Consider the following 22367-nt stretch of genomic DNA (forward strand, 5'->3'; position numbering starts at 1 on the left):
GATTATAACTGAGTCTCTTGGAGCTCCTTCACCTGTAGCCTGGTAAGTAATTAAATGTTTTGCTTTAAACAAATGCAAATATTGCATCTATTTTTAAACGTTTTTTTTTTAAATGCTACCTCACGGATTTATAGAATATGATGACTCTATACCTGTGGATATGGTGGGATGAAAACCTTTATGCTTTTTAAAACCCCCATGGCGCTGTCCGAATGCTGAAATGTTTTGGAAACGGTTCGCCACACGTTTGTAAATTCTTTATTCCCTGTTTGGACAAAGTCCGTCATCTAAATAGGGATTAGGCATGGCGCCAGATGCAACTTGATTTTAAAGGGGATGAGAGCTGAGACTCTCATTGGCTTATTGCACATTATGCCCAAAACACACCCATTACTCATTACCAAAATAGGAACAACCCTTTTAGACTGTGTGCTAGGCGCACAAACCATTTTTTCCGTCCTTAAATTAGCAAAAGGGGGTTTGGACATGCCTGTTTAGACCGTGCGGTGTGCGCTTTAGACAATGCACTGAGATTGTTAAAATAGGGCCCCATATCTATAGCATGGTGCACAGGCACGTGCACACATAGACATCAAAGGGGGCTTGAGCACCTGCCCTTTTTATTCCTGGAGAGAAAGTGCCCTTTTTTTATGGGGTGCTTTAAAAAAAAAATAATCTGATCTTTATTCATATAACAAGTGATGTCTGTCTGTTTCTTTTGTTTTTTACTTGTTGCTTATTTAATTTAACATGAATTTATTCAGAAATCATTTAAATGAGATTTAAACTCTTATATAAAGAAAAATAGCGCTATTTGTGGCACACAAACGGTTAACAGCCCAGGTGAAAAAAAATTCTATTAAAAATATACTTTAAAAAAGTGTACTAAGTATATTTTCTAGATTTTGTACTATTTTCGTCAAATCCAAGTATAGTTAAGTGTACTCAATTATGTATTAACTTCAACTTAACACCTATTTGATTACACTTCAAGTGTAAATAGTATGCTAAAATGGAACAACTTTTTTTAAACTTCAAGTGCACTAAAATACACTCCTGAAAATCAAGATTTATGAGTAATTAAGCACACTTACAGTACAATTGCATTGTATTGCAATTTTAATGGAAATACACTTAAAAAGCCATTGCAGCACAAATTATAGTTGTGTTTAAGTACATTTTGTGCATACTGCTATCATACTTATAATTAGTATAAACTATGTTAATTTAGTATGCCTCTGTAATATTTCAAGTGCTCTACAAATGCACTTCCTAACTATTTTTAGTGCTTTTAAAGTGTCCCACTATGACAATAATAATGTTTTTAAAGTGAATTTCAATTATAACCTAAACATCATAGACACGTACTTTCAGTGCAATATTATTATAGTGTATTTTTATATTTTAAGTATATTTAATTTGTACTTTTATCCCCATTTTGTTATACTTAAGCATGAATATTGCTGTTACACTACAAGTGTATAATATAACAATTCAGTTCAAATGCACACAAACAGATTACAAACTGCATTTCAAAAAAGGATCTTTATTAATGACACAAAAGTAACACACAAAACAGATATTGGCAAAATGGGGAACCTTAAACAGTCGACTTTCTTTGAAATGCCGGGAAGAGAACAATTGCGAACAACTTGTAGTATATGGACATCTAGCTCTGATTTGAACTACTGGAGGCCTTGTAACTGGCATTGTTGCACTTCCTCCGTAGAAGGTCCCGGATCTCTGCCACCTCGATGTTGGGGAATCACTCCCTCACTGCATCTGTAAAACAGGAAAGAGACATTTCAATTTCAATTTTATTTATATAGCGCTTTTCACAATTTGTAGTTGTTTCAAAGCAGCTTTACATTAAAAGAAGCAGGGGAAACAGAAAAATCGACAGACAATATAAGTAGCAAAATACAGCGGCTATGAATAAACTTTACAAGTGAGCAAATTAATAATGTCTCGTATACAAGAGGGTGCTAAGTTAAGCCAATGTTGCTTGACTCCCCGGGGTTAAAAAAACCCTAGGAGAAAAACCTCAGGGAGGAACAAAAAGTCCTAGGAGGAAAAGATATACACATATATATATATATAATGGGATGTAAACGGATAAGGAGATTTAACGGGTTCCGTCTAGGGCTGCACGATAAATCGCATGTGTTTGTCAGGCGCATCTCCTCAGTAATGCCGGTTCCTTGATTAGTATTAAATCGCCATCAGCTGTTTTCAGATGGAGCAGCTTTAACTACAGAGCCGTAGTTCCCTGACAAGCTGGGCCATATCGCATACATATCGCAGCCGATACGTCCGCGATAATTAATGCGAAATTGCCCCGATTGTCAGTGAACTACGGCTCTGTGTAGTTAAAGCTGCTACATCTGAAAACAGCTGATGGCGATTTAATACTAATCAAGGAACCGGCATTACTGAGGAGATGCGCCTGACAAACACATGCGACTTATCGTGCAGCCCTAGTTCCGTCGGTGGTCAGGCATCGGCTGGGCATCACGTTGAAGGGCAGCCAGTAGATCAGTGGTGTGTTGACCTCCACGGCAGCCAGAACTGGTCTGTTTGTCTCAATGTCCTCGGGTTTGAGGATGAGACAGGGAGAGAGAAACAAAATCCTATTAGCGTAGGGGCCATTCACATGTAATGCAGTGTCACACAGTGTTGTGTTTTAATATCTGCTCGGTTCCAGACAGGCTAGCTATTGCGGCATTAGTAAATTACCCAGACGAGTTATGTGAATGCTTTGTTCCGTACAAGCTAACTTTTGCGAGATAAGTATAATTTACTAGACAAATTATGTGAATGCTTTGTTAAAGAAAAAAAGTCTTAAAGAATAATTCCGGTATTAAACACTTTGAGTCTCATTTCTGGTTTGTTTTGGATGAACTACAGTGATGGTCACTGAAATTTTGACAATGGGTCGTGTCTTGACTTTTTAACTTGTTTAGAAGCGTCTCTTGACTGCTTCAGAATGGAAGTCAAGGGCCATGCACAAACATGTCATTAAAACAACACTTAACGTTCATTTTCAAAACTGTGCTACTCACAGAGTGGTTTGTGGTGTTCGTTGATGATTAAAAACAAATATATCAGAGCAATGTATGATTTCAATCCGTGTTATTTGCTATAGTGGATCTATTTTTTCAGACACCTCACAACCACGTATATACTTCCGCTCTATATTTGAGTCTGAAGCGTTAGCACACTCTTGACCACTTGATGGCGACAACCACTTTGCCTAACAAGGATGCTGAACGGAACTTGGTGTCTAGCGTATAGACAGTCACAATCGAGCTCAAATTCAAACCTAAGGCTGGTCACTGAGCCATCAAATATGGGAAAAATTTGTGCCCTACTCCGAGGGCACAGTTGCTCTGCTCATGCTAGCCTTTTGAGAGAAACCGAGCGAAAAAACTACAACCAGATGTAAACAGACCCTTTTCCATTTCCGGCGGCAGAGTGATATATCAGCGAGCAATGAGTCTTCCAAGAGAAGTCAATGGAATTTTACAAAATGCCAAATAAAACACCACAGAAACTGTATTTCGCTACACTACTTGTTTTTAATCATCAACGAACACCAAGAACCACTCGGTGAGTAGCACCCCTTACGAAAATTAACCATGGTTTTACTACAGTTAAGACCAAAAAAACCATGGTTACTGTAGTAAAACCATAGCTACCACAAAATAACAATGGTTTTGACAACCATGGTTTTCAAAAACCATAGTTAAACCATGGTTAGTGTAGTAAAACCATGGTTTTGCTCATAGTAATCAATTGACCAAAAAAAACATGGTTACTACACTTTTACCACAATAAAACCATGGTTAATATTCGTAAGGGACAGTTTTGAAAATGAAGGTTAAGTGTTGTTTTAATGACATGTTTGTGCATGACCCTTGACTTCCACTCTGAAGCAGTGAAGAGACGCTTCTAAACGAGTCAAAAAAAGACACGACCCATTGTCAAAATTACAGTGACCATCACTGTAATTCATCCAAAACAAACCAGAAATAAGACTCAAAGTGTTAAATACCAGAATTATCCTTTAATGGAGCATTTCACCTGTAGAAACATTAATCTTTATTGAAAGTGTCTCATATTTGTAGTGGAAATGTAACATACATTTCGAATTTGGTGCCTATTTGACTAAAAAAGGGGTGTTTGTAGTCTCACCACCTCAACAAAGATATTGGACTTCCTTCTTTCAATGATGCAAAATTATAATTTTTTACATCATTGAAAGAAGGAAGTGCAACACTGAAATCTGTATTTCTCCTGTCTCAGGAAATGATGCATGACCATTCAAAAACATGACTGGGGTTCTAAAGATACAAAGCTTAATACAAATGGGTGAAGTGTCCCTTTAGATTTAAAGTGATTGACTGTGTCTGATTCACAGATACCAGTTGGCAAATCATTTCAGAGCTTAGACACTTTTGATATTCTAGGGAAAATTAAGAGACCAGAATTTTGCGACCGCAGTGTACGTGTTGGATTGTATTCTGATATTAATTCTCTAAGATACGAAGGTGCTGGGCCTTTTAAGGTTTTATTGGTGATTAATAGTATTTTTAATTGTATGCGATATTTGACTGGTAGCCAGCATGACATGGGCATGAATTAAAACAATATTAAATTAAAAGATTAAACTTAACTTACATCATTTTTACACAGAAACCTCTTCAGCGTCAGCAAGGTCGACCACATGGTACATGACCTCTGTAAACACAAACATGGATAGACATCATATTAAAAAAGAAGACAATCATACAACTTTAAAATATATTTTGACTCCAAGCTTCTTTACAACAACATCTAACGTTAGTTTATCTTAAACTTAAAGTGAAGCTGGCTTGGTTACTAAACAGAATAAAGCTATTAAAACAGGCTTGCAAAATAAGCAGCATCTATCAGAACTTACCTACAGCAATGAGCTTTTAAACAACAGAAATCGTCTAAGGTTATCGTTTAAAATAGCAGAAAGAGCCATTTGCTACAGTTAGCTGAACATCTCCAACACAAGTAATCTTGCCGTTTTATTTTTAAAGTTTTAAACATCGAATTGATTCGTTTATCAGGCATTTTGCATGTTACTTTGCTCACTGAAAAACCGCATGTTCAAGTTCCTAACGTTACTGTGTACAGTGTATAACTTACTCTTAATGTTTCCTGTGTGTGCTTTAAATTAAAACACTTCTCGCATAAAGACAAAAATAATCACAGTGAAGAACAAAATAGGAACAAATATGGAACAGATCTGCGCGATGTAAAGGAATGAAAGTCAAACTTACCTCAGCCGTACTGTTTAGCATGAAAACGAGTCAGTAGCGGTTTGAAAAATGCCGTTGATCCTGATTGGTGGGAATGAATGGGTGGGTGCAGGTGCATTCTGGGAATTTGAGTCTTTTGCCCTGGCGTTGGTACTGCTTTAGCATGCTGCTGTAGATGTATTTTGACTACAATTTCCAAGTTGCATTGGATGTTTTTTTTTTTTTTCATTATTTTGGATCCTCTGCTGGCACTTTATGTACTTTTTATAATCTGCGTTTTCACACTGATTTGTTCTTTATACTTTATCAATAATAAAAATATTAAATATTTTTATAAAATGTATAACGTTTACAAAACATGTTTAGTTGACAAACATGTTGACAGTTATTTTGAGTGATGCTCAGATTTTCTTAAATAAAAAAAACCTTTATCAATTAAATTACATTAGCATAATAATACATGTATTTAGTAAACACACTTGTAGATATATAATGTTTTTATGTTATGTGCTGCCTTGAACCCCCCACCCAGCTTTGAAAACAGAGACAGCAACTCTGTCATTAACCCTTCACACCTCACAACCAGCACTCCTTACAACCAGCTGTGAGGATTCCTAGAAACTTCCACCAGTATACATCCATATACACAAGGTTTCTGGATGTTTCACGAGTTTACTTCTGAGTATTACGTTTCCAAGCACTCTGCCTCATTTATCTGGCAAACCTAAAGTTTAGCAGGGATTTCCCATCCGTATTTGTCTGGATACAGCTCTTTTCATGCAGTGTATAGCCTACATTTTATTATTCTAACGTATTTTATGAAAGTACTCTGATATGCAACTAAAAATACACTTATTTTATAGTGTACTGTATAAAGTGTACAGAAGTCACACTTCTAATGAAGTGAGATCCTAGTATGCTAAAAAAGTAAATTAACAATTAATTTCCAAAAAATATACTTCCCATAAGTATATTGAATTGTCACTCTAAGTATGTCAAATTTAATACACTTAAAAAAATAAACTTCTATACAATTTAAAATACATTGACAACAAAGTACACTTTCAAAAAGTACATTTAAAAAATATTTTAATTACTGGTAAATTAGTATACTTATTTTTTGGACTCTTAAGTTGAACTTAATTACATCTTTTTTTAAGTATACTTTCAAAAAGTACATTTAAAAGATAATTGAATTACTGGTAAATTCATTATACTTATTTTTTGGACTCTTAAGTTGAACTTAATTACATATTTTTTGAAGTATACTTTCAAAAAGTACATTTAAAAGATAATTGAATTACTGGTAAATTAGTATACTTATTTTTTGGACTCTTAAGTTGAACTTAATTACATATTTTTTGAAGTATACTTTCAAAAAGTACATTTAAAAGATAATTGAATTACTGGTAAATTAGTATACTTATTTTTTGGACTGTTAAGTTGAACTTAATTATATCTTTTTGGAAGTATACTTTTAAAAAGTACATATTAAATACTCTTTAAATTAAGTACAACAAGTAGAAGCATACTTGTTTTATACTTCATGTACTTCAATCATATTTCTAATACACTAAAGTATACTACTTTTTTACCTGGGAGATGAGTCCCGCCTCCAAAATTCACATCGCTAATATGATTGGCTTTACCTTTCCTTAGTCCCGCCTCTCTAACTTACTGCGCTTTATGATTGGTTTGTCTACACTCGTGCTGCATCATTCGCGCTTCAAGCGCCAAAGCTCAGCCTGAACGAAACGCGATCATGTGCATGATTATGCAGGCAGCTACTGTACCGGTAAGTGTGTGAGGAAGAAAGCATTCTAACAGTTTTATGCACAAAATATGGGACACGTTGTTACACATAACGATTCAGGGACATTGTTTTTCATGGCAATCCCATATTAAGCTGAAGAGTTGCAAACTTGTAACAGTGTAATGTATGTAGTTTAAACAGACTGCTCATAAAATAATAAAGCACAAACAATAAAATAATTGCTAACTGCAGTAGTAAGCTTTTTTGTTTGCGTTTTTTGTTACACTGGATTGCTGTAGTAGATTAGGAAGAAATCTGATGGTTCAGTATTTTACTTGCCCAGTCTGAATTTTCACTTATCACAAAAAAGTAAAATATAAAATACAAATAAAATAGGCCTAATCTATATTTGTTGTTTCTGACATGTGTAACCCTAATAAATATGAAACCTAAGATTAAAGGTGCCATAGGATGTGTTGTCATTATATGTTAAATTGTTATTTGACAATTTATTAAGTGCAAAAATTATCCAGAAACGTTTTTACATGTCCATTTACAACCCTAGAATTTATCATTTGAATGAAATGGTCTATTTTTGCCCTATTTGAAAGGGTCATGAATAATAATGTTGAGCTCTGCTCTGAGGCTCATGCCAGAAGCTCACATTAGTAAACAGACCTTATATTTTGAGCCCTTATCAGACAATATACATTTTGAGTAACAACTAATCAGCTAAACGCTATGATATAGTATTTATTGGCATGTAGCGCTAACTCAGCAGTCACAACTTTGTTTTTAGCATTTTAACAAATTTGTAATTAATGTGTAATTTAATGTTTTCAAAACATGCACATTGTGTAATGGCTTCCTTTGCTGCTCTATAAACCTAGACTACTAAGGAGACCATGGTGTCTGTGTGAACAACTGATTATTTTGTAGACATCTTTTGAAAATTAAACAATTGCGTGAGTTTGAGGAAGATAAAATTAATTAACTTTTTTAATATTTTTTTTAAAAGGAAGTCAGAATTGCATTAATATATATATACTTTTTTATACATAATTATGAGAAGTGCCCTTTATTTCACTTGAGCCCCTGCCCCTCAAAATGTCTGTGCACGTCCCTGATGGTGCACATTCTTTCTTGTATGTTAAAATAATGATTGAAAAGTTCATTAACACTAACTAATGCTCTTAAATGGCAATGCAAAAATATGTCTCTTGTGGGTCTGCAAATGGACAGATTTGTGAATGTTCTCCTGACACAAACAGAGACAGCCCAAGTATGATCGAGAAATCTCTCTACCCTGTGATGCAAAAGCAATGATGTGCAAAATGTGCTTCATGTTTGCTGCAAAACACTTAGCTTAAACTCGATAATACTTGTATCAAATCAACGACCTCTCCGCGTGTTTTTCACCTGGTTTCATAGCCACAATGTGGAAAATCACAGATATATGAATTCTCGACATAAGTGGTTCACAACTGCTGGGTCACGACCCAAAAAAGGGGTTCGAGTTCTTTTCTTATTGGATCTTGGATTGCATGAAAACCAATTTTTTGGGTGCTTCAATTTCTTTTGTTTTTGATCTCAAAGATTTGGTACAAGCTTGCCATGTTGCTAGACACTGTAATAGGTAAAAAAATTCAGTCCTGATAGCCGACTGTTTTTAATTTAGCTCAAATTGCATTTCTATCAAAGCACTGCTTCATACCCCAAGACGTTTAACATGCTGCGACATATTCCTCTTCTTCAGTACAGTGTGGCTTTCTGCTCTGTCCTTTCCTTCTCCTCAGAGCTCTCTGCTTTCAATAATTCACAGTTTTCTTAATCTAAGGTGTTAAATAGTTAATTAGGAGGAGGGCTTGGGTCCTCTGCGGCTCCTTTTGGTCCAGTGCTCCCAAAGCCTAGTTGGCAGTTCTGAGACTCATCCATTCATGGTCATGACATTTTCCAACCCCAGCATTTGAAACCAAAGCCAACCGTGTTGTCGCTTGCCCAATGCCCTGCTTTATATACAAGTCAAAACCTTGGCTCTTTAGAAGTTGATTCTAAAGCCAGACAGACAGACAGACAGACAGAGGGAGATGATGGGATATGAATCACTAAACCACCCCAAAGCTGAAAAGCACAGATTTTACCTAAAATAAAATTAAAGATAATAACAGAAAATCGGCCACATAGCTACAATAGTCATGAAAGTTGATAAAAGCATTATACAGTGCACTTGCTGCCTCATATGTAGCTCTTCTTATAACATAAAAAAGCTCATCTGAAATGCACTGGTCAAAAACATAATAAAACTATTTGAGCTTGACCTGTAAAAGTGTCTACCACATATAAAGCCGCAAAATGTGTTTTTACCATTTCCAAAAATTAGTGGTTTTGGACATACAGGGTTTATATTCTTATTGATATATAAGAATATGGCTACAGTCTTCCCGTAAAACTGTAGTATACCCATTAATGGATCTTTCCTGCGGGCCAGTTCACCACAGAGACTTATAGAAAAGCAATTCTAGTCAATCCAGTTGTGTAATTGGCCTCCAGTTTCTTTGCTACCGACAAGGTTGAGAGGGACATTACTGTGTCTGCTCCCAGGTTTTATTAGAAGTTTTCAGCTTTACAATGCAAACATTAAACTTAACAAACCAATAAAAAGATGCCATTGACCTCACGAGAGAATCGCTTCAGTGTAAAGCCTGTCACTGATGTTTACGAGCCGAATTCAACCTGAGAAAACTTTAAAGTCTCATCGGCATCAAAGATTCAAGGTTGTGCTTTATTGGAGCAGTTAGTGTCAGCGCTGATGGCTGAGCTGCCCGGACAATGAGTCGAGATTACTATACTGTCTGAGACCTTCCCGCGTAGTTCGATGTAAAAATGTAACAATCCTTTATGAATAATAAATCGCAAAAAATTGGACAGAGGATGATAATAAATAATTTACACTTATTGTAGCACAACATGATTAAAACAAATGAATATTACACTTTAAAAAGCTCTTGATATGCTCCACAACTGACATTATGTGATTTGGCTATCCACAAAAGACACATTTTAATGTTATACCATACATTGCTATTGTAGAGAACTCCTTGCTTCTAACTTTGTGGGAAGAATTTGGGCACGGCCTTTTCTGTTTCACTATCCATTTAGATATGGTTTACTGAATCTGCTAAAGAAGAACTTGGCGAGCCAGCACAAAGCCCAGGCCCAAAGCCCCCTGAGCACATTTGAAATAAATTGGACACTGACTGTGAACCAGGCCCCAGGCCTATCGTACGACATCAGTGCCTGACCTTAATGATGCGCCACGTACCAACATCTCATGCAAAACCTAGCCAGACGTGTGGACGGCAGCTGCCATAGCTAGATGTTGTGGAATCTATTTAGTGGCAAAGATTCATGGGATTATTTATTTATCCATTCATTTAGCTGACGGTTTTATCCAAAGCGACTTACAATTGTTATATACACTCACCTAAAGGATTATTAGGAACACAATACTAATACTGTGTTTGACCCCTTTTTCGCCTTCAGAACTGCCTTAAAAGGTGCTGAAAGCATTCTTTAGAAATGTTGGCCGCTATATTGATAGGATAGCATCTTGCAGTTGATGGAGATTTGTGGGATGCACATCCAGGGCACGAAGCTCCCGTGACATGGTGCATTATCCTGCTGGAAGTAGCCATCAGAGGATGGGTACATGGTGGTCATAAAGGGATGGACATGGTCAGAAACAATGCTCAGGTAGGCCGTGGCATTTAAATGATGCCCAATTGATACTAAGGGGCCTAAAGTGTGCCAAGAAAACATCCCCCACACCATTGCATCAATGAGAAATTGAACAGGTGTTCCTAATAATCCTTTAGGTGAGTGTCTTGCTCAGGGACACAATGGTGTGTTACAGTGGATTCGAACCCGGATCTCTCACACCAAAGGCGTGTGTCTTATTCACTGTGCCACATCCCCAATTAATCTCCTAAATGTTCAACAAGCACATAACAGAAGAATGCATACTACTCTACAAGTAGTTTAGGTATGTAGGTAGATAAGTTCAAAGATATATACACATGCAGCCCAAAATGAGTTTTTAGGTTGCTTAGTATTCCAGCCCGTTCTGACATTTCCATGCACATCATTTAGAAGATTTGGGGTGGAGGAAGTTGGAAAAGTCTGTAATATTGATCACCAAATGAGACCAGGGGATTGTGCGAAAGTCCTTCGAGTTACATCCCTTTGTTCATAAAAGGCCTGTTGGGTTTATATAAGTCGGCCCTCAATGGACTGAATAAACTCAGAGCCCATCTGTCAGCTTGACACGTCGGTAATCAGCCAAAGTCTCAGCTCTGCGTTTCGAATTTAGCCTTTGTACTGAAATGAATGTCTGTCTTCCATTTTGTAATAAAACCGCGAGGAAGGCTGCTTAGCGAGATTGTGATTATGCACTGACAAGACTGCTTAGAGCTTTTCTATGGCATGGAGTGGAAAGGAGGGGGAGAGGATGAATCGGGCGAGATGGGTTTATTTATATTATTCACCTCAGGTCCTGTAGGGGGAGCTATGCCATTGATAAAACCGAGCTTGGAAGCCTCACCTTACCTTGTGTGAAAAATGATTTCATCCTTTTTTCCTCTGAAGATTCTTCAGTACCTCAGTTTACTTGTCTTTTGTTATATCAGAACGTGTCTTTATTGAAAAAAGAAAATAAACGAAATGGCCCTGAAATGTTTAACACCAAACAAGCCTTACCAGGAACTCAGATGAAAACAGAAACCTTCCCTTACAGATGAATGCTTGTAAAGACTATTTGCGCAGCCAACGGTGGGGTGTTGGCTTCCGTGATTGGCTTTCCCCTGTAGCAGACGGACGTTTTACTATATCATCTTGCATGGCTATCCATATCTTTGCCTTCCTGACTCATTCTGGGATAGCAATCACCTCCCACCGGCCCTGTTTTCTTTTTATACGCTGACACGTTTAAGCCCCCCTATTGTGGGTAATTTGTCAAATGAGGAGAACCGGACTTCATTTTGATATAAGATCAATATTCTTCTTAAGAATGGGTGGCAAACTGTGTAATTTGATTAGTCGACGGCGGCTGAGCTTTAAAGCAGGGAAATGTTCGGTATCTTCGTGTTGACTCTGTGAGGCACATGTCATTTTGATTCCAGACAGAACGCGAATAAATAGAAACAGGGCTGACGGCGTTTAATGTCTGCAAAAGCACAGCATGTTAAGAGCGTGCAGTTGGGCTAAATCAAACTGTCTCTGTGATGGCATGTTTTGCTCCCATGTCAAAGCTGCCTGAACTGTCTCTTGCATCGCAGATGGAAAGAGAGACAGACGGAGATGGAAATAGAGAGAGAGGGGTGCGGTTATGAAGACAGTAGAGTAGGGGTGGGTGGGATGATTAACATATATTACACTATGATTAATCTTACGTATATTACAGTAGTTATGTAGTGTTCCTGGCTCAGCATTGCGTTGGCAGCTCTTAGGTCATGGGTTTGTTTCCCAATGTACTTTATAGCTTGAATGCACTGCAAGTCTCTTTGGAAAAAAGTACCTGTTAAATGCATAAATGTACACTCACCTAAAGGATTATTAGAAACACCATACTAATACCGTGTTTGACCCTCTTTCGCCTTCAAAACTGCCTTAATTGTACGTTCCATTGATTTAACAAGGTGCTGAAAGCATTCTTTAGAAATGTTGGCCCATCATGCAGTTGATGGAGATTTGTGGGATGATCATCCAGGGCACGAAACTCCAAAGATGCTCTATTGGGTTGAGATCTGGTGACTGTGGGGGCCATTTTAGTACTGTGAACTCATTGTTATGTTCATGAAACCAATTTAAAATGACTTGAGCTTTGTGACATGGTGCATTATCCTGCTGGAAGTAGCCATCAGAGGATGAGTAAATGGTGGTCATAAAGGCATGGACATGGTCAGAAACAATGCTCAGGTAGGCCGTGGCATTTAAATGATGCCAAATTGGCACTAAGGGGCCTTAAGTGTGTCAAGAAAACATCCCCCACACCATCACACCATTGCATTAATGAGAACAGGTGTTTCTAATAATCCTTTAGATGAGTGTATGTATCAAAATACATTGATATAGTGATACATTTATGCATTTGTCAGAAAGCAGTGTATTTTCAGAAGTATGCATGTTCCCTGGAGGTCGAACTTTATGTTGCTAATGCAGTGCTCTACCAACACAATAATTTTTTTTGGTTTTAATCTGTCAAATGACCATGGTGAGAAGCGCATGAATAGAGGATGCACCCTTTCACACTCCCCAACTCAATTTATTTCTCCTTCACGGAAAACCTGTGCTCAATGCGGAAATCCCTCGATGACGCTTGACGCCCCTCTGCTATTTGCAATTTGAAACAAATTTCATTTATCATTAGCGCGTTTGTTCCTCTGCTCCGGCATCTCTCTCCGAGATGGGAGGAGAGAGAAAGAGGAGATAAAGTGTAAAAAAACAACAACAACAAAAAACGAGAGAGGCAGAGGCACAATTATTCCTGTAGCTCTTATTTTAATGAAATGCAAAAGTAATTCCCAAGTGAAAGAAGCGGTAATTGCCCAAACAGTATTATAATGTGACAATCGTAGTAGAACAAAGTATGAAATTGCAGGGGATTTTAATCACGGGTAATTCTCGCAAGAAGCTTGACGAGTTTACATAATTAAAAATAAATAAAGAAATAAATAAAAACATCTTTGAAAAATAGGGTTTTGTTAGCATGTCGGGGATCATATTCACACTCTTGCCTTGGTTTGAATCCTTAGGGTTTGATAGGCAACGTTTAACAAGCAATAAAGTGTATGAAATTCAGAATGAGTCATTTTAATCCCCAGGCTGTTCACTGTATAGACACGAAAAACCTCTACATTCAAGAACTTATGAATCATATGGAAAGAAATCCAAAGAGCATTATATAAGACAGATGGAGATGAAATTAAAGCTGGATGATGTTTCAAAACCAAGATTTAGTATTGACAACAAAATTAACCATGATTTTACTATAGTTAAAAAAACATGGTTACTGTAGTAAAACCATGGTAACCACAAAATAACCATGGTTTTGACCATAGTTTATCCATGGTAACTCGTGGTTTTGCTAATAGTATCCAATACACCAAAAAAACATGGTTACTACTCTTTTACCACAAAAAACATGGTTATTTTCCATAAGGGAGGGATTTTCATCTTCTGATTTGGAGTTAAAACATTCTGAATATTCACAGATCTTCAATAAATCGCATGGCTGAGTGTTTCCCTAGCAAGTTAGACGAAGAGAAACTTTGAGGCGGCCAATTAAAACGGTTGTTTAATAGCAGGAGGCAATTGGCATTTTGGTGCCCACAACAAATGCACCATAAAACATGCAGCATAAATGCTAAATAAAAACAAATTATAGTAACCAAAAATCACTCTGTTCCATCCAAACTGATGGTTTTATAGCATAAAGCATCAGTTATTCTTGACACAATGCCAAAATGGGTCATTACCCCAAACTAGCTTTTTTAACCAAAATGCCAAAGCACATCACGAGTCAAGTGAGGATACAGCTGGGAACGTTAGTTAACACACCCCGACCCCAACGCTTCATCTGGAGTTAACACTAGCAAACAGCTTTTGTCTAGCGATGATTAAACCAATTCTGCAAGTCTCCTTAGCTTAAAAACCTTTCCAATAAACGCTACAATTTGAACAGACCTTACCACTCAGAATATAAATATGCTCAAATTGGGGCACCAGGAAAACACATTCCAGCCTCTTACTGAAAGAAGCACTTAAGATTTGCATACGGCTATAACAAAACACACCGCACTGGCAGAAATTGTTAAAGTGGCTTCAGTCTGAACAGTAAGGCATGAGGAGAGTTCGTACATAAAACCGGATATTATATAATGCACATCTACATCTGCGTATTTACCAAATCCCTTTCAGGTAAAAGCAAATATATATTTAGATTGTGATGAATTGTGCCATTAGCCGTGGGAATCGTTTGGACCCTCATGATTTGATTCCTAATGTACTAATTAGCATATTTGTGACATCATTACATCGCATTTGTCTGCACTGCTCCTGCAGTTGACTTCCGCCTTCTGGTTCCGACAAGGTCACGTTATTATATTGTGAACTAACTTTTAAAAATATTTTTTTTAAGGTTTGTAAATCGATTCAGAATGTTTGCATTGCGATGCGCCCACCCCTAATTTATCATTTGCAAAGCCCCGCCCCTCTTGTATGTCCAACAACCTTACGTATCCCAGCATCAATTTGTGCACTACCTAGGGAAATACTGACTAATTTTTGGGAAAATGACTACAAAGTAAACTACATGAAGAGGTCAAAAGACATTTTTAAAGGTGGTCTCTTTTAAATCTTTAAATTTTTTTGTTATGTTAGTGTTCATGTGCAGATCAATTGGTGCAACACTGTGATATGCAACGAAGGCCATGTGTTCGATCCCCAAAAACACATATAATGATATAAATGTTTATTTTGTAATGCATTGAAAGTTACTTTGGATTAAGCATCTAATGCATGAATGTAATCCATGTAAATCCAAACTGGGTGGTATACAGGACAGATAGAAATGGTTGAAAATGTAATTTGCTCATAAATATGTGACTCTGCTCCAGTCATTTTTGTGATTTTTTGTTTTTTACATAAAATCATCCCAGATAATGTAAATAACATTCTGTGAAAATATAACCTTGAAATCTTTAATATAGACTTATGCTACGTACACACCAAACACGATGCATCGCATTACTCGCTCTAGATTACTCACAGATTTTACTTCTAAATTTTCGCTGAAATTGAATATTTTTAACTTGGGCGAAGACGCGTTTGAGGTGAATAGCACATGTTTCGTGGCAAACGCCCGCCCAAATCGCGTCATTTGCATTGCCCCATACAAGGACGCGTCTGATCCCATCTTTGCATTGACTTTGTATGTAATCTACTGGTGCAAATCGTTGAACTTGTGTCTGGTGTGAACCCACAGTATAAGTAAGGTCATGTCAAAGAATAAAATAAAAAAAATTAAATCACTGATTAAAATCAAACTTTAATGATCCTAATCTTCCCATTAGATTATGAGACTAGTCTGGATTTCACACATGGTCACATATATTTAAAATACTAGGCCTAAAAAAAATGTCTGGACAGGAATTCATTTGATCACCAAACACAGAATGCCTTGACACTTGCTACAGTATAACACATGGGTAGTGTTTACTATGCGAAACCACCACATTTCACTGTAAAAACATAGTAAAAACATTAATAGTTGTATCATTAAGTTTATAAATGGTTACGTTCAATGATATTTAACTAAATGTGTCCACAAGGCAGCCGAGTTTGCTGGTAAGCAATATTTCAGTAGCACTATCAACAACTGTGTTTATCCAACTCTGAAGAGAAACTACAGGAATATCATCACCTCCTGTCGGCTATTTTTTCTCGGGACTAAGGAACATTTAAAATATTCATAAAATAGTACGATTCCCTCTCAAAACGAGAGGTGTGAAAAGAATAGAAGATTTCTCCCAGTAACCACTGGGGCTATTATATATTATACTTATAATGTACACGCGCGGGACGCTCAGGACAAGAAATAATGCAACAAGAAATTAACCTTGCTGAGTTTCAAAGATGCTGTTTTTAATAGCATCCTTCGGTCTTGTTTTGTCACATTGGATGTGGCTTCTGTCCCCATTCCTAGAGATCAGGTGGCATCTTGTTTGTCATTCATGAATGCATTAAGTTTCTATTAGAGTTGAATGAAAACCATCAGCGTGATTGGCCTGATATAGCTCTGATTTAAGCCAGCACATAAGGGCTGAGGCACCAATATCGTATGTCAGCGCTGGAAAGAAATCACGAACGAAAACAAGTTTCTAATTGTTATGTAAAAATGTCAAGCCGAATCTCTTGCAGCAAGAGCCGAGCTTTGCTCATAGATTCAAAGTCGTTATTTTTCCCTCTCTCTTGTAGCCAGCTCTGGCTAGGTGACCAGAGCTTGCCAACAGTTTGGAGCAGGTGACTGCTGGGAAATGGTTCATTTCTGTAATCCGAGTTACCGAGAGATCCGCTTGAGTACCTTGGGTCATAGTACTCAAAGTCTTTTTGAAGATGTACTGCTGAATTGTACCTATCCAGAAATGGCCAATCAGGTTCAATGGACTTGTGAATGGATTGAGTTGTTAAAGTTTGTTGTGGCACGCCACATTCTCATTCCTAAGGCACTTTAACCACCATAGCTTGACGTTGCTATTGCTAGTGCCGTTTTTATCGACCCCTGTCTGTCCGTCTAGCTTGACTCAGCTGGGAAGCTGCATTCAGAATCAACCCGCAACTGCCACAAAATCTCCACTGGGGGTTCACATTACTGTCGCGTAGAGGAAAAGATCTCTCTCTATATATCTTTACTTCTCCCTCTCTACTCACCCTTATCATCTGCAGGGTCTATAATTAGATTGCCACCAGACTTAAAGTCTGAATATCCATCATGTCCGACTGGCGCGTTCTCAACCAGTGAGATATGTCTGTGGACTTATCGAAGGAGATTGCCGTGGCATTTGAAAAGCTGTGGGAGATTGTTTACATAATGTGTGATGGCTGTCCTATCGCTTAAAATAAGAGGAAATACATGGCCCATTTAAAAAGACTGCCATTGTGGCGTGCTAAAGGGGAACAGCTTAGTCCATCTAAGTGAGTCTGACTGTGAAAAATTGTTTCAAGAACGAAACCAAGCCACTTTAAAAGGGCTCACATTGGATTGTATTAGGAGCGTCAAACTGCTCTCCGACTGGCGGTTTTATTTGCATGTCAACATGAATTTTGGGTGAAGGCCGTCTTTGTGGTTAGCGTTAGAGCTGGTTTGGCTAGAAAGATGTAGATTTCACTTTCAGGCTTATGAGTTCACTGCAAGACTTGTTGCAAGCTGTATGACCTTGGTCATGATTGTGGCCATGACAAATTCGGGCAATAATAAATAATGTCTTGCGACGTTGAACTTAGGCCTGGGAAAACTGGACAATTTTTAAGGTTATAAATCCATGTGAGACCACAGACATGGGGACAGTGTCAAAGATTTTTAACAATATAATATTCAGAACGCACACTTGTTCAGTTATTGCAAACCATTGCGGTTTGCATATTGACCTTTCCCCTCATCGCTTTAGTCACTTTAATTTAGTTTTACCCCACTTTTACTCACAGCATGGACTTGGGTAACATTTTAGTTTGTGCGTCCACCAGGATGTCTAAACGTGGCATGATTGATAGCCAGTCAACACCATCAATCTTGAGTGAAGTTATTAGGGATGTATATTGTTCAGTCTTGCATAAAGACCGCTGATATTGTTGTCTTTGGCACTCAAAACACATTGTAATAGAAGCTCAGAAGTTTTATTTGCATGTCCGTCATTGGTGGTGTTTAAGGTCCGGGTTGGGCAAGTCAAGGGTGGGATCATTTCACTTTAAAACTCACTTCCCAGACCCCTCAAGCCCTTAATTAAAATTGAACGGCTGGAGACAGTTTTATTAATTCATTTTGACACGTCCTCACAGATATGCACCTGAAGGACTCTCCGTGTCGTTGTTTTCAGTGGTCCTCAACTCGACACTTTTGTCCCCATCGAGTGATTTATAAGCCTTGACTATTTCACCCTTTAGGTATTGTGCTCAAAGCTTTATCCTCCCTCACCTTTATTTTTAAAGAGGAATCCAGTGGGAGGGAGTAATACAATGGGCTGCAATGGTTTATGGGGATTTCCGTGGCTCTCAGCATTGTAAATTCGTGGCTGAGGTCCCATCTCCAGCTGCCACGTTTGAAGGCTGCCAACTGCATCAACCTAAATATCGATCTCCTTTTTTCCTCTTTCTCCATCATTCTTTAACACCAGACGTTCATAAGTCATGTGCTCTTTTACGGCTTGAAGCCGCAAAACCTGGCCGACCTCCCAGCGGCAGCGAGATTGCCGTCCGTCCATCCACGTTGCTGTAGAACAACAGGGGTTCTGTTTCACCTCTCTAATGTTCCCTAACTGGCAAAAATATAGACAGCAATAAAATTTAAGTGAGAGCAGAGCGTACGATTGATACTTTCAGTCCTTCTTTGGGCTGAATGAAACGCCAATGTGCTTGTATTGTGATGTCCCCATGCTTAAGTAGGTTCAAAGCCTACATTGCTCCAACTGTTGCAGGGGTGTTTTTTTCAAGCTTGCTTGCTACACTTACAAGTAAAGGTTCCATAAAGAACCTTTAACATCCGAAGAACCTTTCGGTTTTACAAACTTGAATTGTTTCTTAGACTTTAAAAGACTAAGAAAGAAAAATCGAAATATAACCCATTTAACCCATCCCAATGACTAGTGAACACACACACACACACACACACACACACACACACACACACACACACACACACACACACACACACACACACACACACACACACACACACACACACACACACACACACACACAGCAGTCCGGGAGCAACTGGGGTTAAGGTGCCTTGCTTAAGTCATTACCTGCCAGAATTGAACCTGCAACTTTTGGGTTACAAGCCTGACTCTCTAACCAATAGGTTATGACTGCCCCAAATGGTTCTGTTCAGAAACTTTGACTCAAATGTTGTGCAAGTTCAACACAGGTTCCATCTTTTACCCTTCAGAGAGAAAGTCTATAACGTATGTCACGCATTGACACGGTTAGACAAGCAGCTGTTTGCCCTGCATCAGAGCGTGAACGTGCATGCGCAAGACTTGTCAGAATCACTATGTCCAAAGATGCTCGGCAGCTGACCTCTTCTAGATCCCCAGCATGTTCACTGTCATCTCATCCGCTCACTCAGACGAGATCCTGAGGAGATTCGGCATTCGTCGCCAAACAGCCGCCCAGCGGTGTTTGCCTACACACAAAGCTTAGCGCTACAGTGGGCCGCAGTGACATTTAGATTGGGGACTTCATAAAACAACGCCTGCATTTTGCTGTGCCGCTTTCTTTCAGCCAATAATCGAATAGGAGAAAAGGAAAGAGAGAGAAAACAGTGACAGATGCATACACATGGGAAATTAAACTGTTGTCGTATTTGATTCCCGGTAGATGTTATTTTTCACTAATCTCATACCAGTGTACCTGTCAGAACTACAAATCATAACCTTTGTATGGGAAATCAAAAACTGGTCATGGATCAGTGTGAAAGGACAACATTTCTGGAGTCTAAAGGTGATGATGCTCAAATACGCAGATGAACTGACAGAGACTGAACATTAAGGGCTGTTTTTCATGTTTGGAGTACTCCTGGTGGATTATACTCTGTACAAACCTTGTTGTTAATATACTTATCCCCTTAATGGTGACATAGAATGATTGAACTGAGTATTTATCCTTGTTCTGTGATGTGACATTTAGACAAAAAAAAATTTGTTTGGGTCTGTAATGCCTTAGAAGATTCCTAAAAACTTCTCTCAGATAGCTCTATTAGGGTGGGGGATTTTAAACAAGTGGTTTTGCACCTATTTGGCTCCCCCTACTGGCTTAATTCAATTCAATTCAATTTTATTTATATAGCGCTTTTCACAATTGTCAATTGTTGCAAAGCAGCTTTACATGAGTAGATGTAGAGGAGAACACTGAAAATCAATACATAGTATAAGAAGTAGAATAAAGCGGCTATGATAAACCGTGTAAGCGAGCGTATTAATAATGTCACGTATACAGTAAAGTGCTTAGTTAAGCCAAAGTTGGCTGACTCTCCCTGGGACTAAAAAACCCCCTTAGGAGAAAACCCGGTGGGAAAAACTCCTAGAAGGACAAAAAACCATAGGGAGAGATTAATATTTATATATATATATATATATATATATATAGACACGGTAGGGATAGGAAGCGGGTAAGCGGATTAAACTGGTTCAGCCGGTGGTCGTTGGTCGCGCATCAGCTGGGAATCACGATGAAGGACAGATCAGTGGTGCGATGACCTTCACAGCAACAGGAACTGGGTCTGTTTGTCTCATTGTCCTCGGGGTCGAGGACGAGACAGGGAGACAAAAACAGAATTCTATTAGCGTAGGGGCCATTCGCATGTAATGCAAGTGTCATACATTATAGTGGTATAATTCAGCTCGGTTCCAGACAGGCTAACTATTGCGGCAAGAGTAAATTACCCATATGAGGTATGTGAGTGCTTTGTTCTAGACAAAATAACTACTGCGGGAAAAAGTACATTTATTGGACATTCTATGTGAATGCTTTGTTAAAGAAGAATGTCTTAAGTTTAGATTTAAATTGCTCGACTTTGTCTGATGCTCGAAAATTTTTTGGTAAGTCATTCCAGAGTTTAGGGGCCAAGTAGGAAAAGGATCTACCACCTTTAGACACTTTTGATATTCTAGGGATAATTAAGTAACCAGAATTTTGTGATCGCAGTTTACGTGGTGGATTGTATTCTGACAGTAATTCTTTAATATACGAGGGCGCTAGGCCATTTAATGCTTTGTAGGTGATAAGTAATATTTTAAATTGTATGCGATATTTAACTGGTAGCCAGTGTAAAGATGCCAGAATTGGACTAATGTGATCATACTTTTTAGATCGAGTAAGCACTCTTGCGGCGGCGTTTTGAACCAGCTGTAGCTTGTTTACCTGATTTGCATTGCATCCCCCGAGTAACGAGTTACAATAGTCTATTCTAGAGGTCATAAAAGCATGGATAAGCTTTTCTGCATCTGATGCAGACAGCATATGGCGTATTTTTGAGATATTTCTAAGATGGAAGAATGCTGTGCGGCAGACGTTGGAGATATGACTATCGAAAGATAGATTGCTGTCAAACATTACGCCTAAATTCTTAACCGTGGAAGATGGCACCACCGTGCAGCCATCTATGGGCAACTTGTAATCTGACATATTATGTTTGGAGCGATTTAACTTAACTTGCAATCTCATTACTGATTGGCTAACTTTGCTGCCACTTAAAAAATGTAGTCAATTATTTTAAAGTGGAGGGGCAGGGAGATGCCTGTGATGTCATAAGCATCAGTTTTTCAGATTGGGCCGTTTTCTGTCTGACATTTCTAAAAGAGGAATTTCTATGAGACTGAGATGTTTAGCATGTCTAGCACTTTTTGTATGTTTGTGAATGCGGGTAGACTAACATTATTCAACAAAGACAAGGTAAAAATGGTTTTTCATTTTCTGTCCCATTTAAAGTTATTATGAAATTAAAAACTTTGACTAGTCATGTAAACAGTAATAGACTTATTTGTGCACTATAT

General features: G+C 38.1%; 1 long non-coding RNA gene across 2 annotated transcripts; it reads right to left on the reverse strand.

Annotated features, from left to right (window-relative positions):
- Window positions 1-1526: 1526 nt before the first annotated feature.
- Window positions 1527-6879, reverse strand: LOC141281609 (uncharacterized). 2 transcript variants are annotated; one of them, XR_012335961.1, is made up of 3 exons: window positions 4681-6320; window positions 2434-2590; window positions 1527-1782 (listed from the first exon to the last, which is right to left on the reverse strand). It is a non-coding gene; the product is annotated as an uncharacterized lncRNA (long non-coding RNA). The 2 variants fall into 2 exon arrangements; XR_012335962.1 differs by lacking the exon at window positions 2434-2590 and having other exon boundaries at window positions 4681-6879.
- Between the last annotated feature and the right edge of the window lie 15488 nt (window positions 6880-22367).

This window comes from Paramisgurnus dabryanus, chromosome 24 (assembly GCF_030506205.2).
Source record: "Paramisgurnus dabryanus chromosome 24, PD_genome_1.1, whole genome shotgun sequence".
NCBI lineage: Eukaryota > Metazoa > Chordata > Actinopteri > Cypriniformes > Cobitidae > Paramisgurnus > Paramisgurnus dabryanus.